This window comes from Ambystoma mexicanum, chromosome 2q (assembly GCF_040938575.1).
Source record: "Ambystoma mexicanum isolate Mex_15411 chromosome 2q, UKY_AmexF1_1, whole genome shotgun sequence".
NCBI lineage: Eukaryota > Metazoa > Chordata > Amphibia > Caudata > Ambystomatidae > Ambystoma > Ambystoma mexicanum.
Genome location: NC_090924.1, coordinates 1480957493 through 1480973049, shown reverse-complemented (window position 1 = coordinate 1480973049; position 15557 = coordinate 1480957493). Strand labels below are relative to the sequence as shown.

Genomic DNA, 15557 nt, shown 5'->3' with positions numbered 1-15557 from the left:
AGTCAGACCCTCATATGTCCGGATGCGAAGCGGACCTGGAACACCCCATCGAGGATCAGACATGGGTGGAGATATGTACTAGTGTCAACTCGACCTCCAGATGCGTCATGAACAAGGACTGCGCCCTAAAGCTCCTCCACCGCTAGTACTACTCCCCAGTTCGCCTGCACCACTGCAATGCAACTATAGACCCGAGCTGTTGGAGGCGCTGCGGCGAGTGGGGGTCATTTTTCCACATGTGGTGGGAATGCCCGACAGTGCAAGCCTTCTGGAGGGAGACCATACTGACCATTGAGGACATTACCCAGCGCAAACTGACGATGGACCCGGGGGTGATCCTCCTGGGGGTGGCAAGCCCAGACTGCCATCCTAAAAAAGGACGCTCTGTCAAACTGCTTACACATTTGCTGCTAGCAGCCAAGATCACAGTGGCACGGAAGTGGAAATTGCAGGGGGGCCCTCTATTGGCCCTCTGGTGGATAAAGTTTTGGGAGATTCTGGTGGCAGAGGTGGTCATGGCAGCTAGGGATGGGGCTCTCCACCGCTTCACCGACTACTAGGCTCCAGTACTGGACTACCATACCCGAATACCAGTGTTAACTTTCCAACCCTGCCTGGTGTCGAGCTTTCTGGGCCTCCGAAGTCCCGACGGATCCCCAGCCCACCAGAGCAGGACAAACTAGGGGCGGGATGGGAGGGAAGCCACTGTGAGGGGGAACTGATCATGCCTCACACATATCGATTGTAATGGGAGTCTCTCCAATGCGATTGATGTTCGTTCAATGCTGTAACCGAAATAAATGAAGTTGTAAAAAAAAAAATAGTGCATCACACATTCAAGATCAGTATGAACTTTTCCTAACTGTTCACTCTTAGAATTACATTTACCAACCAACTATTTACAAGTAACTTTTAAAACACTTCTTTTCTTTTCTAGGCAGAAGTCCCAATCCCTTGACAGTCTTTCCCTTATTCTTGGAGCATGAGTGTTCTCAGTGGCAGAAGGGAGGGGTCAATAGGACTAGTGACCAACAGGCAGTGTCAGAATAGGTTCTTTAGTAGCAAAAGTCAGAAAACTGGGCAAACCGGTAAGTATTTCACTTTAGAGTTAGAAGAGGGTCCAGGGGCTTCGCTGAAGACACCCAAGCAGGATTCTAGCAGTTGGACTTGGGTGTACTGGACGAGGGACCTCCCAATCACAGGAAACACCACATAGCTACACAGAAATCCTAACGGGCTTAAGGTAAGTACATTCCCAAGCCAACACAGTACCTCAGCATTGAAGATTCTGCAGCAGGAGAACTTCAGGGTCTGCAGCCAAATACCCGGTCAGTGGATTCCTTGTCGTGGTGACTGAAAACAAGACCTCAGAAGGGACTTTGCAGCAGGGATCGATGAAGGCTCTAGGTAATATTTCCCTTGCGGCGGAATGCAGTTCTGCGGATTTGGCACCTTTTCAAGGAGCACAGAAGACAGAAAATCGCGGTTGAAGTCTCATTGTTTTAAAGGCCCAGCAGTCTGGGACTTTTCGGACTCTATTCGTGTCTCTGGAGATCCACCAGGATGCCCACGAAGTTTCAGCGAGATTCAGAAGACCGTGCACCACACAATGGCTTGAGGTCCCAGGGTATTGCAACAAAGCAAGGTCACAGAAACGTGTGGGATGGCTTAAAATACAGGTCTTAAGTCTAGTGGGTCCCACCAAGCTCTGGGTCGGGGACGTCGTCTCTGGAGGCCACAGGTCGATTGGAAGGAAGGGCTACAGCAGGCTCCGGTTACACAGCAGGCTCCCCGGTTGCTGGTAATCATTTCCGCCGATTTTTCTTCATCCTCTTCGGTTTAAGTGCCAGTGGTCGACATGTCTTCAGCTTCCAGGTTCGCAGTATTTATCAGGAATTACAGCACAAGCTCTGCATTCTCTCCCCGCATTTTAGAAGAAGGGGTGGTCTGGTTGTCCAGTCAGGACAGCCAGCCCCGACTGGGATTTCTCCCCATTCAAGGAAGGCGTAAGAGAAAGGGCTGGGGAGTTGTGGACTCCTCCCTTACTTCCTGCTCTCACAGACAGGCAGGAGCCTGGGCGGGGAGTCCAGGGGTCTCCCATCCAAGATAAAAATCACACAAAGGAATTTCCCACCCTGCATGTCAGGGGAAGGAACAAGAAACAACAAGAACCACTAAAATGGTGAAAAAAAGACGACAGGGGCCATTTTGGTAAAATGAGCACCCTTAAGTGCCTTTGCTGCAGCTGTGAACACAGCCCGCGGTAAATGTGCACCAAATTAATACAAGGTAACACTGCCACCAGCCATTGAAGGTAAGCTTGTCACTAACAGAATTGTTACAGTTTTAGTGTGAAAGAGGATACACTGCATCTCCCCAGCTCTCGACATAAGGTGGGGTGTGCTGGTTTCACTTAACATGTCAAAGGGATCCAAAGATCCTTTCTACCCTTGGGAACTGTAGTTCTCACAAGGTTAGCACAAGAAAGTTAAATGGGGAGACCCTGGGGCAACCCAGCAACAACAGGCACTTATTGTCAATAAGTTGTTAAAGAGGATAACTTTTAAAAGACTCTGGAGAGTCAGAAAAATGACACCCATAAAAAGAGTTAAAGATTATGTGAGTGTGGAAAAAGGTTCCCACTCCCTGAGTTGAGGAAAAATATCCCACTAGTAAAGCAAAATGTTCTGGGGTTGACCCAGGTCAGGAAGATTTACCAGCTCTGTGCAAATCTTACCCAGCAGTGAGGCATCTTGGGATCACTTGAACTGGTAGATTACGAATGGTTTTTCCTTTTAGCAGGTGTTCTTTGGGCCACTAGCTAAGAGCTTGTACTAGGATTAGTGAATCAACCACTAGATCGTGCCACCGACAGCTTGCCTGAGACCACCGTTTCGTTAACCACTCTTGCATTGGGTGCGTGCGCAGCCATGTGTGCGGAAACCAGATAAATGCATGAAGTCATCATCCAGAGCAATCACATTGCTTTGCGTACGTTCATTTGGCGACCGGACAGATACAGAGGTATTTAGTTTGACGGGAAGACACGGCCCTCTTCCCTCTTTATGATGGCTCCTAAGAACTGTTTGGTTTTGCTTTGGAACATCAGATTGATTGTTCTTTGGGTATTTTGCTTGCAACTTTGAGGGGAATCCCCCGGTTATCTGCCAGTCCTCCAGATAAGGGAAGGCTGGGATTGCTTCTCTGCGTAGGTGCACTGTCACTACCGCTAGCACTTTGGTGAATACCCTTGAAGTAGAGGGTATCCAAAAGCGTAGCACCTTGAATTGGTAGTGTTGATTCACTATTTTGTATTGCAGGAATCTTCTATGCGCTGGGAACATTGAAATATGAAAGTATGTATCCTTCATGTCCACGGTTGCAATGTAGTGCCCCTGTTTTAGCAATGGTATTACTTGTAGCATTGAAGAATGGAATAGGGTGCACAGCTTGTTTCTTTTGATTTTGAATAGATTAGTATCTGTTGAGTATGCTTTTAGATTTTACTTCAAAGGGTGCAGCCCATTATACTGTGTCACCGTGTGGGACACTCGTTATGTGCTGAAAGAGAAAGGACCTAGGCTAATTAGCCTTCGGTGTGGGCTGCACACCTAAATTCCCCCAATAGGGTTAGAACATTTATTTTTAGAATATAAATGACAGTAAAGCATCTTTGATAAAGTTACTTCGAAGTGCTTTTATTCTCCAAATTGCAATTCAATTCAATTTCTCATTTAGTTAACGAATGGTTAAACTTCACCAATTCGTTTTGTGCTGATACAATGGCAAAGAAAAATAACCTAGGGCTAATGCATTTCGGAATGGTAACATTCCTTCCTCAGAGCCAGGTTAAATGTACACGAGCATACAAAAAAATCTGTTAGAATATTTTGAAAAACATCAAATGTATATGCATTCAGGAGAACAGGGTACCCACAATTGACAAACACGTACATGTAGACAGAGAAGAGAGAAGAGAAGAGAACATTGTCAGTGATTTGTAAACATTACATTGCATTAATGCGTTCTTTAAAAGACTTATCATCCGACATTCAAATTGCACTTCCGTCAAGGTTTACATTAGATCTATTACTAAGTGTCTTCTGGTCAAGTATTCTGGGGGATAAGGCAGGACATTTTCATGTTATCACTGACCTGAAACGGGTGGCTTCAGTACATGCTGTTCAAACGTTCCTTCTCAGAACGCTGCGAAATGAAATAGTATGCTGCATTTAGTCACGATCAATCGTGGTAGCTTCTAATACGTGCCTGTCTATGTGAAAGCAGAGCGCTTACCTTGTGAGTGTGTAGCTCGCTCGAGCGAAGTAACCTCCGACTGCGGGTAGCAAGAAGGCTCTGCTTGCGTCTGCGTGTATATATGTAATGTTGTCATGGTGATGTAAATCTCAAAATGGCGGGTGCATGAAGTGGCCATACTAGAGTGGGCAATTAAAGGCAGTGCTAATGCTGGTGTATGGTAACTCGATTGCATAAACACCCTGGATTGCACAAATGATCCTAATAGAACTGCATACGTTGTCCCTGTGGACAGTACTATGTAGGAGAAACAGGACGAAAAGTATGCATCCGCCTGAATGAACACAAGTCATGCATCCGCCATTTTGAGATTTACATCACCATGACAACATTACATATATACAAGCAGACGCAAGCAGAGCCTTCTTGCTACCCGCAGTCGGAGGTTACTTCGCTCGAGCGAGCTACACACTCACAAGGTAAGCGCTCTGCTTTCACATAGACAGGCACGTATTAGAAGCTACCACGATTGATCGTGACTAAATGCAGCATACTATTTCATTTCGCAGCGTTCTGAGAAGGAACGTTTGAACAGCATGTACTGAAGCCACCCGTTTCAGGTCAGTGATAACATGAAAATGTTCAGCCTTATCCCCCAGAATACTTGACCAGAAGACACTTAGTAATAGATCTAATGTAAACCTTGACGGAAGTGCAATTTGAATGTCGGATGATAATAGTCTTTTAAAGAACGCATTAATGCAATGTAATGTTTACAAATCACTGACAATGTTCTCTTCTCTTCTCTCTGTCTACATGTACGTGTTCGTCAATTGTGGGTACCCTGTTCTCCTGAATGCATATACATTTGATGTTTTTCAAAATATTCTAACAGAAAGATTTTTTTGTATGCTCGTGTACATTTAACCTGGCTCTGAGGAAGGAATGTTACCATTCCGAAATGCATTAGCCCTAGGTTATTTTTCTTTGCCATTGTATCAGCACAAAACGAATTGGTGACGTTTAACCATTCGTTAACTAAATGAGAAATCGAATTGAATTGCAATTTGCAGAATAAAAGCACTTCGAAGCAACTTTATCAAAGATGGCTTTACTGTCATTTATATTCTAAAAATAAATGTTCTAACCCTATTGGGGGAATTTAGGTGTGCAGCCCACACCGAAGGCTAATTAGCCTAGGTCCTTTCTCTTTCATTACTTGTAGCATTGTCATGAGAATTTTTGTGGCTTGACATAGGTGTTCGCAGGGCGCAGGTCTAGGACAGGTTATTTTTTAGGCACACGGAAGTACATTGAATGGATACCCTCGTTTACCTGGTTTGTCGGGGCAATTTCTATGGTGTCCTTTAGTTGCAGTGCTTCGACTTCTTCTAGCAGAATGTGTTGTTCCTCCGGCGTAGCTTGTCTTTGTCTAGGTCTTGGTGGGTGGTTGGCTGGCTGGGTGGTGGTGGTGGTGGCAGTAGCTCTATGCAGTAGTACCCTGAAGCGGTGGAAAGTACCCACTTGTCCGAAGCGATTTCCCTACCATACGTAGGTTAAGTGAGATAGGACCTACTGGGGAGGCAGGGAAGGTGGCCACTGCTTAGGGGGGGTGGAGCGCCCCCCAGAGGAGCATCAATCTCTACTTCTGCCCTTTGATGATCCCCATGGTGAACCCGGTCCCTGGTTATAGCTGGAGCAACACTGGCAGTTCTGTCCTCTAAACGGGCGTGTGTTGGAACCTCCTCTCTGCACAAATGGTTCCCTTGCGAGTTGGCCCAGGGACTTGAGGCCGTCTTATTCTTTGGCGCTCTTTAGAGCTTCCTCGTCAACTTTGCAGAATAAAGCGTTGGGCTCAATGGGCATGTTCAAAAGAATGCTTTGTTTCCAATTTGAACCTGGATTGGTCCGGATTGGATGCGTGGCATTTGATAAGGGTACCCTCTGCCACAATCCATCCCGCATTCTCTGCTGCGTCTAAATAATTTTAGAGGATGCAGCTTGCCATTTGTCTCCCGTCAACGACTGTTTGGAATAGTTGCATTTTTAAAAGTTCTGGGACTGAATCCAATTGCTGTGAAATGTTATCCCACTTGTGACAATTGTAGCTGAACAGTAGTGCAGTGTTGTTGGCTAGCCTCCCCTGGCTGAGGAAGCCACTCTCCTGCCTAAGGTGTAAATGTTTTTGCTCTCTCCGGAGGAGCTTCAGTGGAGGCTAAAGGAGTGCCTGCTCTCTTCCTTGTGGCAGTCACTACAAGAGAGTCAGGCTTTAGCTGTCTCCCGATATACAATGGTTCTGAAGGGGATGGCCTAAACTTCTTTTCGATGCGTGGACTAACTGCCCTAGTCAGATTGGTGGTAAGCAAAGAAGGATCAATCCGCCTTTGCACAGATTGAAGCAGTGGGATGTACTGTGCTGTAGATCTCTTATCCCCAAGGAGGTCTCCTACAAAGTCTTTATCAACTTGAGTTTCTTGGGCATCTAAAAGGGGTTCTGCAGCCTTTAAAAGTAGGTCATTGTATTGCAGCTGGTTGTCTACTGGGAAATCAACCACTGGTTGGTCGGTATGGTCTGGGGATTGGATGATGTATATACATCGTCATCGTATTGTTCTCCCCTGTGTCGCCTTGGTCATTTGGGTCTGTAAATGAGCCTGGCTCCTGTGAGCCTTGAGCGGCGTAGTAATACAAGTCTTATGCCCCACCTTGACATGTCGTGGTATAAGTTTGTGTTGCATCCAGGCAGGATCTCTTGGCATCAGGCTGTTTGTTAGCTGTATCGCTTTGAGGGGGGCTCCTGGAGGCTGGTAAGTTGTTCTGGGTGCTGCTCAAAGAATTGACAAAACTAGACATTCTCCTCATGACTTTATCAAACTGCTCCGGCATCTACTGTGAGGAGCTTGGCAACACTGAGGGGTTAGGAGTCGGCAGAAGCTCTGGTGCAGGGGGCTGTTTCCGATGCACTGCCCCCGACAGGGTGTCTTTAGGGGGTTGAATAATCCCTAACCTCTGAACCGTGTGATTCTGTGGTTTAGGGAATCGGGGACTTTGGGTTTTTCGACGTTCTTGCCTTGAGCAGGGTCTCATGGATACATTTCTTAATTAACTCAATCATTTTGGAATTCTTTGTTGGGGCCATCGACACGTCTTTCGACACCCGGACCCCAAGGACTTTACTGGTTTAGTCGTGGTCCAGAAACAGACTTGAGTGTTTCGGGGGCCCGTCTTGTGGTGTTCGCGACGACCCAGTGTACAGGGACTTTTTCGGACCTCCCCCTCGACACTGTGTGTGGCTTATCTGTCGACGACTAGGTCAACTGTTGGCCCTTGGGGATGTGCTTCATGTGTTGTGTCATGGAGGCGCTTGAGCCGATGGGTGTGGTCTCCGTAGCAGAACCGCCGTTCTCTCAGAGGGCGGCAGCTATGTCTCCCCAACAGCTGCCATGGCTGGCTAAACATTGGTTAGTGAGCAAATGCAACACACATGGAAATCACTTACTCAAAGGCTAATCCCATAATCGAACCAGACTGCAGTTCAGAAATGTCCTGTTTATCATAGTAACAAACAGGTAACATGCATTACCAACAAACTAAAAAAGAAACCAGTGTTACCCAATTATTCATCCACGTATGGGAACGTTGCTTAGTGCCGCGTCCTGGCGTGCCGCTTCATTTGGAATGGTGGGCAGTTTAGAGCGTGGAGAAGTGTTGCTTTACGCAATGCTGGGGAAGCAATAAAGAGGAATTGGTCAGTAAAGCTTAAAAGAAGTGAAAAAAACATCACAGCGTGTGCACCGTATGCCAATAGGGAAACTCAGGCTACTGCGTTAGTAGGTCAATAACGGCAAGGAAGAAGTACAACTGATCATCATTAGCTTGCATGAATGGATTATTGTTAGGGTATTTCTTCAGTGTTGCTCTAGTTGGTGGGTGAAACTAAGCACAAGACACATTAATGGCTAGGCAGAAGTGAGTGTGTACCGCATGGTAGATTTGGTCAGGATACAGTTAAGATGGATTGCTAGAATCTGGCCTGGTGGACAGATTTCAGTAGGCCACCCGAGTTATAGTTAACGGGGGAACTCTGAGGTCAGCCAAAACCGAATCAAGTTGGCAGTGGTGAGCAGTCCATGCTATTTTCAGGAGATTGTGGGGTCCACAATGAGTCCATCCAGTAGAACCCACAATAATTCAACATAGACAGGAAAATACAAAAATACGACATTTATTAGATAGTCTCGAGAGCTTCGTCGACTGCTCTTACAAATAGGTTGGATTCTTCCAAGGGTTTATTAATAAGTGACGCTTGAGTCTCTGGCTTTAAAGTGTTCTTGGGTATACTTTGGTTTACTTAGTTTAGTTTATTTGTAGGTCTAGTTTATTTGTAAAGTGCAGCCGAACCCTCAGGTAACTGGGTGCATTTTCCTTGGAGCAGCAGTGTTACAGAAAGTTGCACATACATACAAGGTATAAACGTGGGGAGGTGTAGTACAATAGTTACTATGAAGGACCAGGTTACATAATTGTCCATGCAGACGTATGTATTAGTTACAAAGGTTTATGTCGCCAAAACTGGAGCTACCTCTTTATATCACAAAGAGCAAGAGCGCCAGATTTGGCCGAGTAGTGAAGGCAAGCGTCCCCAAACAGCACGATCCTCCCCGCAATGAGAGACAATGAAGGACTCTCCCAAAATGGGAATAAGGCCAAGACAGAGTGCGGGTGAGCGTAAATGGGAGTTTATCAATCAGAATTGGGCATGCAAAGAACTCTGCAAACTCAGAGAGCGCTCTGTCTGACAATAGCAAAGACAGGCGTATATATTTACAAAAAACGTCATCAAAACCTACATACTATAGGGGGCACAAATTCATGGGGATTGGGTGGCGACGACTAACTATAGGTGCTGCTGTGATGTGGTTGGCTTTGGCTGGAAGACGTCATTGGGCAGCCTCGTGGGTTGGGCTGGGCCTGGCCGGGTGGCGGAGTTCATCCAGGCGGTGTTGTGGGGCCATCGTGGCCAGTGGCAGAGATGAATGTCTCTTCCTGACTTATTAGCCCTATTCCATGCACACCGCAGTCATTCAAGCAGTTTTAGTGTTATCTTCTTCAGTAAATCTTACAATAGGTTATGCAACAGGTTAATGCAACACAGGAGGAATGCACCTTGTGAGGGGACTGGAGGCAATACGTCAGGGCATGGTTACCAGTGTCCTGTTGACCGGGGCCATAGGTCGAGGGGCTAAGCTTCAGGGCCTGGCACGGGCGGTACATGTCTTTCTGCTTTGTTAGAAGTTGTTATGGATGTTCCGCTGTGTGTTGTCAAAGCGTGGGGTGTCTTTATTGCACAGGGCCGTAGGTCTGAGGTGGTCTGGTGGGTTGTGAGGTTTACTGCTATGCTGTAAATAATGCAGGTGGCGGGTGGTGGCCTTGGGTGCTACAGAGGGGGTTACAAATCTTTGAAGCGGCTCCAGTCTGGTTTGGGGGAGGTAAAGCAGCGCGGCGCGGTTTCTGCTCTCATGCCTTTGGCAGCCTTCACAGGGTGGGAGGGGGAATGGCCTTGCAAGTATTTCACAAAGGTATCTCCCTCGTGTGTTGCCGAATACAAGTAAAGACATCGCAAACATTTGAACACTTTCTATAATACTTATTTAGAATCACGTCAAAAACATGCTTTTAACCTTTGCTGGGTGCGTTTCGATTATACCCAGATCGAGCATCATATTTGTACATTACACTCTAGCAGCTACAGTGTTTTAGTTACATGCATATACATTTGCGGTAAATGAGGTAGTGGTTGGATCAGTGGAGTACATAGAAAACGGCCCGCCACCGTCCGTGACGGTGGTTGCATATGAGGGGCTCAGACATTCACACATGATACGTGTACTCTTGCGCATTCTTTAATGAGTTCATAGTATAGTTGCATCCGCTTTCTCGTGTACTCTAGCAGCATTAGCTTTAGTTATGGCGCGAGCCCATGGGGTGTAAGTATCTCAGTAATACGTGTAACAAATAGATTCTTGGTGCGTTCTTTTATTATTAACATCCAACTGCAATGGTGTATGTTCATTGGTGCTTATATCATGGGGGCATGATCTCTTTTTAATTATACATCTTACAGGCTTTTATAATATAAGGGATTTTATGAGAGGAAAGCATCCTTTGCAAGTAGTTTAAACATGAATATATGAGGATTGTCAGGCCTGTGACGACCATTTTACTGTTCATTGTATCTTGCCTAAGCCTGCTGGCCGGGTCATGCTGGGAGCGATGATACGATACACTACGGAAGGTGACTGTTACAATGTTAGAGCATTACACTGGCTCATGTCCTTCTGGCTCGTGGGAACGGGCTCGCAGCGGATCTACCAGGGTGCTGCGGCAACAGGGATGTTCTCCAAGGGTGGGGGCCGCGCTACAGTGCGCTGAGCTCACACCATCTTTACTGGGCAAAGAATGGTTTTTGGGCCTAACTAAATTTGTGTTGTGATCAATAGATGTGGTCATTCGATATGTGCGGGCAATTAATACGTGCGGGCAATGTCTCCAGTGGGCGTGCCCTCCACCACCTGGGCCCGGGTGGCACGAGGAGACACCCAAGAGAGCCACAGTCCTCACCTGGGGAGAAAGTGCAGGCGAGGGGGGTCGTTTTGGACCAGTCCTCCCCTACAGTAGTTGAAAATCTAATGCTGAGTTTAGAGTAAATCCTTAACCTTAGCTCGGAACGACCAAAATGACGTGTCCGCTCAAATAGTTTTCAAATTAAACCTAGGGATGCAAAGCTGGTGTAGGTATGGGGATCTAGTTGGTTTAGAAGAGTTCTGTGGAGAATTTGTCGGATAGGTATTGAGCGGCTGTCTGATAGAGGCATTTGTGAGTGATAACAAGTGCTCGTAATCCGATTCTCTTACGGATAAGTAGCCAGTGGACTTCCTTCCTGGCCAATGAAATGTGGGAGGTGGAGGGCGCATCTGAGTTCGTTGTTTTGTAGTATCTGCAGTCTATTTAAGTTGTGGTTTGTGGAGCCCAGGAAGTGTGTGTTACAGTAGTCTAGTTTGGATAAATTGAGGGCCCTGGCTAGCATAAGGCGGCTGTTGGTGGATAAGAAAGGTTTGCATGCATTGATGAGTTTATTGGAGTAGGCTGTGGAAGAGATGGTGGCGTTAATTTGTTTTTGTTGAGGGAGAGAGCGGAGTCAAGATACACACCGAATGTTTTGACTTCTTTAGATACTTTTATAGTGTTGCCATCAATGATGAAGGATTGGTATTGGGGTCAAGTTAAGACGTGCCTGTGACCCAACTATCAGCAGTTCCGTCTTGTCATCGTTTAAGCAGAGGCTATGAGTGTCCATCCATACTTGAATTTCAAGGTAGATCTCATTTAGTTTAGCAACATCTTCCTCATAGCTTCCGATGAGTGCAATGAGGACCTGGGCGTCATCGGCATAGTTTTATAGGTAACTCCCATCAATGCGGTCAAAGAGGAGCTGGGTGAAGATGAAGATGTTAAGCCTGGGAGAGATGCACGAGCCTTGGGAACTCCACATTGGATCTGTGCAGGGTCAGCCGCAGCGCCGCCTGAAGGGGACGAAGACTCTGTTCTATCCGAAAGGAAGGACCGGATCCAATTGGTGGCATCCTGAGAGAATGCAGCAGCCGAGGAGGTGTTTAATGAGTATTTGGTGGTCGACTAGGTCGAAGGCAGCAGACAGGTCCAACAAGAGCAAGATGGCCAGGTTGCCCTTGTCTATGGCTTCATCCATTTGGATTTTTAGATCCAGGAGGGCTGTTTCAGTCCCATGCCTGGGTCTAAATCGTAATTGTCGCATGCGTAGGAGGTTGTTGACTTCCAAATGTCGTATTTGGAGGTATGCTACTCTGTATTATTTTAAGGAGAAAGGGGACAGTAGCGATGGGCCTATAGTTTGTCGGGTCAAGGTTAGGTTTTTTTATGTAGAGGTAGGAGCCAGGCCTCTTTAAGGTTGTGTGGGACTACAGAGTTTTTAAACAATGAGTTGATCAGGGTGGTGATAAAGGGGGCTAGGTCTTTGGCCCAGTCCTTAATGACTGTCTCCTAGACAATTGGATGGTTTTAGGCTGGCAATTATATTGGTTACTTTGTCCTCTAACTGGGGAATAAAATGGAAGAGGGGGCAGTCGGGGTGGGGTGAGCTGGAAGTGTCGCTAGCGTAGATTTTGGAAGCAAGGATGGCTTTTTTTGCTTCAATCTTAGCTTGCAGGATGGCTAGTCTATTAGAGAGCTTGTTGGATGTTATTACACCAGGTTTTATCCTTGATGCAATCATCGGTAAGTGGCACAGGTGATTCCAGTTTTCGTAGGCTGGAAAATAGCTCTTTAGTGCCAGATTTGGCGTTGTGAATTCTGGTATTAAAGATTTCTTTTTTAGCATTCATTATAGCGGCTTTGTATGTAGCAGCTGTTGAGTTGAATTTTTCTTTCGTGGTGATAGATGGGGCTTTCCTCCAGCTAGATTCAGCTGACCTCTTGAGGTTGCGCAGTGCTTTTAGTTCCGCCGAGAACCATTTGTTCATGTGTGCCAATGGTTTAGTTTTTCTTCGTTTTAGCTGAGCCATTTGGTTCAAGGCTAGTTCTAATTTGTCTGCGTAGAGTTTAACTAGAGAAGTGGGATTGGGAGTGGTGGGATCAACAGATGTGATAGGGTGCAGTAATGGTCTGGGATTCTCCATAGAGATAATAAGTTTGTTCCTGGCAAGAGATTGCAGAGGGGAGGTATGAGGTAGGTTATTTTGTGCGGTTATGGGTATACTGAAGTTGATTTGGTGATGGTCAGATCAAGCGCAGGGGGTGATGTTGGTCGTCACCAAGATGTCACAGTTAACATCGGCCAGACAATCTAAAGGTCTGCCTTTAGCATGTGTGGGCTTGTTAACACGTTGTGTTAGGCCTGATTGTATGATGGCATCATTGATCAACAATGCGTTTGCGTCATTAGGGTCCTGAAGACCAAGGTTGAAGTGTCCCAATAATAAGATTTGGGAGCCTGGTTTTGTATTAGAGGTCAATAGGTGGGAGATGTCCTCCTCAAAAGGTGGTGATTGCGCCTGGGGGTCTGTATAGGAGGTGGGCTAGTATGGTTCTGGAGCTGGACAATGGGAAGGATAGGAGTTCAGCCGATGATATGTCAGGTTTGGTCACTTCTCGTATATTCAGGTTAGATTTTGCAATGACAGCTACCCCACCGCCTATCCCTGATGTTCTATCTGCTCTAATGATAGAGTAGTTCTCTGATATGGCGAGAGAGAGACAGAGACAGAGAGATGGTCCGGCAGCGGCGTGAAACCATGTTTCAGTAACTGCGAGGAGATCTACGTCGTTAGTTGTGATCACGTCTGCAATATCAAGGGCATGTGCTACTAGGGAGCAAGCGTTGATGGGGGCGCCTTTGATTGTGATGGTAGGCTGGGCCTCAGAGTCCTCTAGCAGATGCTCACATCTTGATGGTGTGTTGAGGTTGTTGGAAATGTCAGTGGGAGCTACTAATGGCGCCTGACATGTGGTTTGAGCTTCCCTGCATGTAGCGTGGGAGTACTCAGTGGTGTGTGTTTGAGACTGGTGTGGGAACTGAGTCTCTTCTTTCTTAGCAGCAGGGGACAAGTCAAGGCCTTTGGTGTCGTGTATTTTGAGGTGGGAGCCTAGTTTGGTGTTTCTCAGGTAGGTAGGTAGGTGGGGCATGGGATGAGTGGTATGGGTGGAGTGGCAAATTTGGTTATCCATTCTGTAGGTGACAGGATAGGCTGAGGGTGGTGTTTGTCTCTAGATGGCATGGGGGGGAGAGGGTTTTGTTCTAGGTACTAGGTGGGAGGTTTGAGGGAGATATGTTGTGAAATAGTGGGAGGATGAGGGCCATGGTGAGTGTCACTCTTCTTAGCGATGCCATGTTGGAGTATTAGTAAACTGACAGGAGGTAGTGCAAATACTGTGGGTGTTAAGTGACTGTGGGCTAGTGGCACGTGCAAGCTAGTGCTATACAATAGACAAGAGGGATAGGGCTAGTTCAAATCAAATTAGGTGCCATTCTATGACGATAGACAAGGTCATGTTGTGCGTTATGTTGAGAAGGATGGACTATTTCAGGCTAAGTATCATGAGTAAGGATAGGCTAATCCCAATTATGCATCATGAATAAAGAATAGACTGGTTCAGACTATGCATCGTGGTTAGCAGATGGGCTGATTCAGACTATGCATCGTGGTTAGCAGATGGGCTGATTCAGACTATGCATCGTGGTTAGCAGATGGGCTGATTCAGACTATGCATCGTGGTTAGCAGATGGGCTGATTCAGACTATGCATCGTGGTTAGCAGATGGGCTGATTCAGACTATGCATCGTGGTTAGCAGATGGGCTGATTCAGACTATGCATCGTGGTTAGCAGATGGGCTGATTCAGACTATGCATCGTGGTTAGCAGATGGGCAGAAGATGGGCTGATTCAGAGTATGCATCGTGGTTAGCAGATGGGCAGAAGACGGGCTGATTCAGACTAGGCATCGTGGTTAGAGGATGGGCTGATTCAGACTAGGCACTGTGGTTAGAAGATGGGCTGATTCAGACAAGGCATCGTGGTTAGAAGATGGGCTGATTCAGACTATGCATCGTGGTTAGCAGATGGGCTGATTCAGACTATGCATCGTGGTTAGCAGATGGGCTGATTCAGACTATGCATCGTGGTTAGCAGATGGGCTGATTCAGACTATGCATCGTGGTTAGCAGATGGGCTGATTCAGACTATGCATCGTGGTTAGCAGATGGGCTGATTCAGACTATGCATCGTGGTTAGCAGATGGGCTGATTCAGACTATGCATCGTGGTTAGCAGATGGGCTGATTCAGACTATGCATCGTGGTTAGCAGATGGGCTGATTCAGACTATGCATCGTGGTTAGCAGATGGGCAGAAGATGGGCTGATTCAGACTATGCATCGTGGTTAGCAGATGGGCAGAAGATGGGCTGATTCAGAGTATGCATCGTGGTTAGCAGATGGGCAGAAGACGGGCTGATTCAGACTAGGCATCGTGGTTAGAGGATGGGCTGATTCAGACTAGGCACTGTGGTTAGAAGATGGGCTGATTCAGACAAGGCATCGTGGTTAGAAGATGGGCTGATTCAGACTATGCATCGTGGTTAGCAGATGGGCTGATTCAGACTAGGCATCGTGGTTAGAAGATGGGCTGATTCAGACTAGGCATCGTGGTTAGAAGATGGGCAGAAGATGGGCTGATTCAGACTATGCATCGTGGTTAGCAGATGGGCT

General features: G+C 46.7%; 1 protein-coding gene across 3 annotated transcripts in view; it reads right to left on the bottom strand.

Moving 5' to 3' along the window:
• Positions 1-15557, bottom strand: part of FAM13B (family with sequence similarity 13 member B) — a 694693-nt gene that overhangs the window by 620365 nt on the left and 58771 nt on the right. For all 3 annotated transcript variants that reach the window (XM_069649076.1, XM_069649078.1, XM_069649077.1), the window contains exon 3: positions 7870-7980. The gene's annotated coding sequence lies outside the window, so the exon portion shown is untranslated. The remainder of the gene's footprint in view (positions 1-7869; positions 7981-15557) is intronic.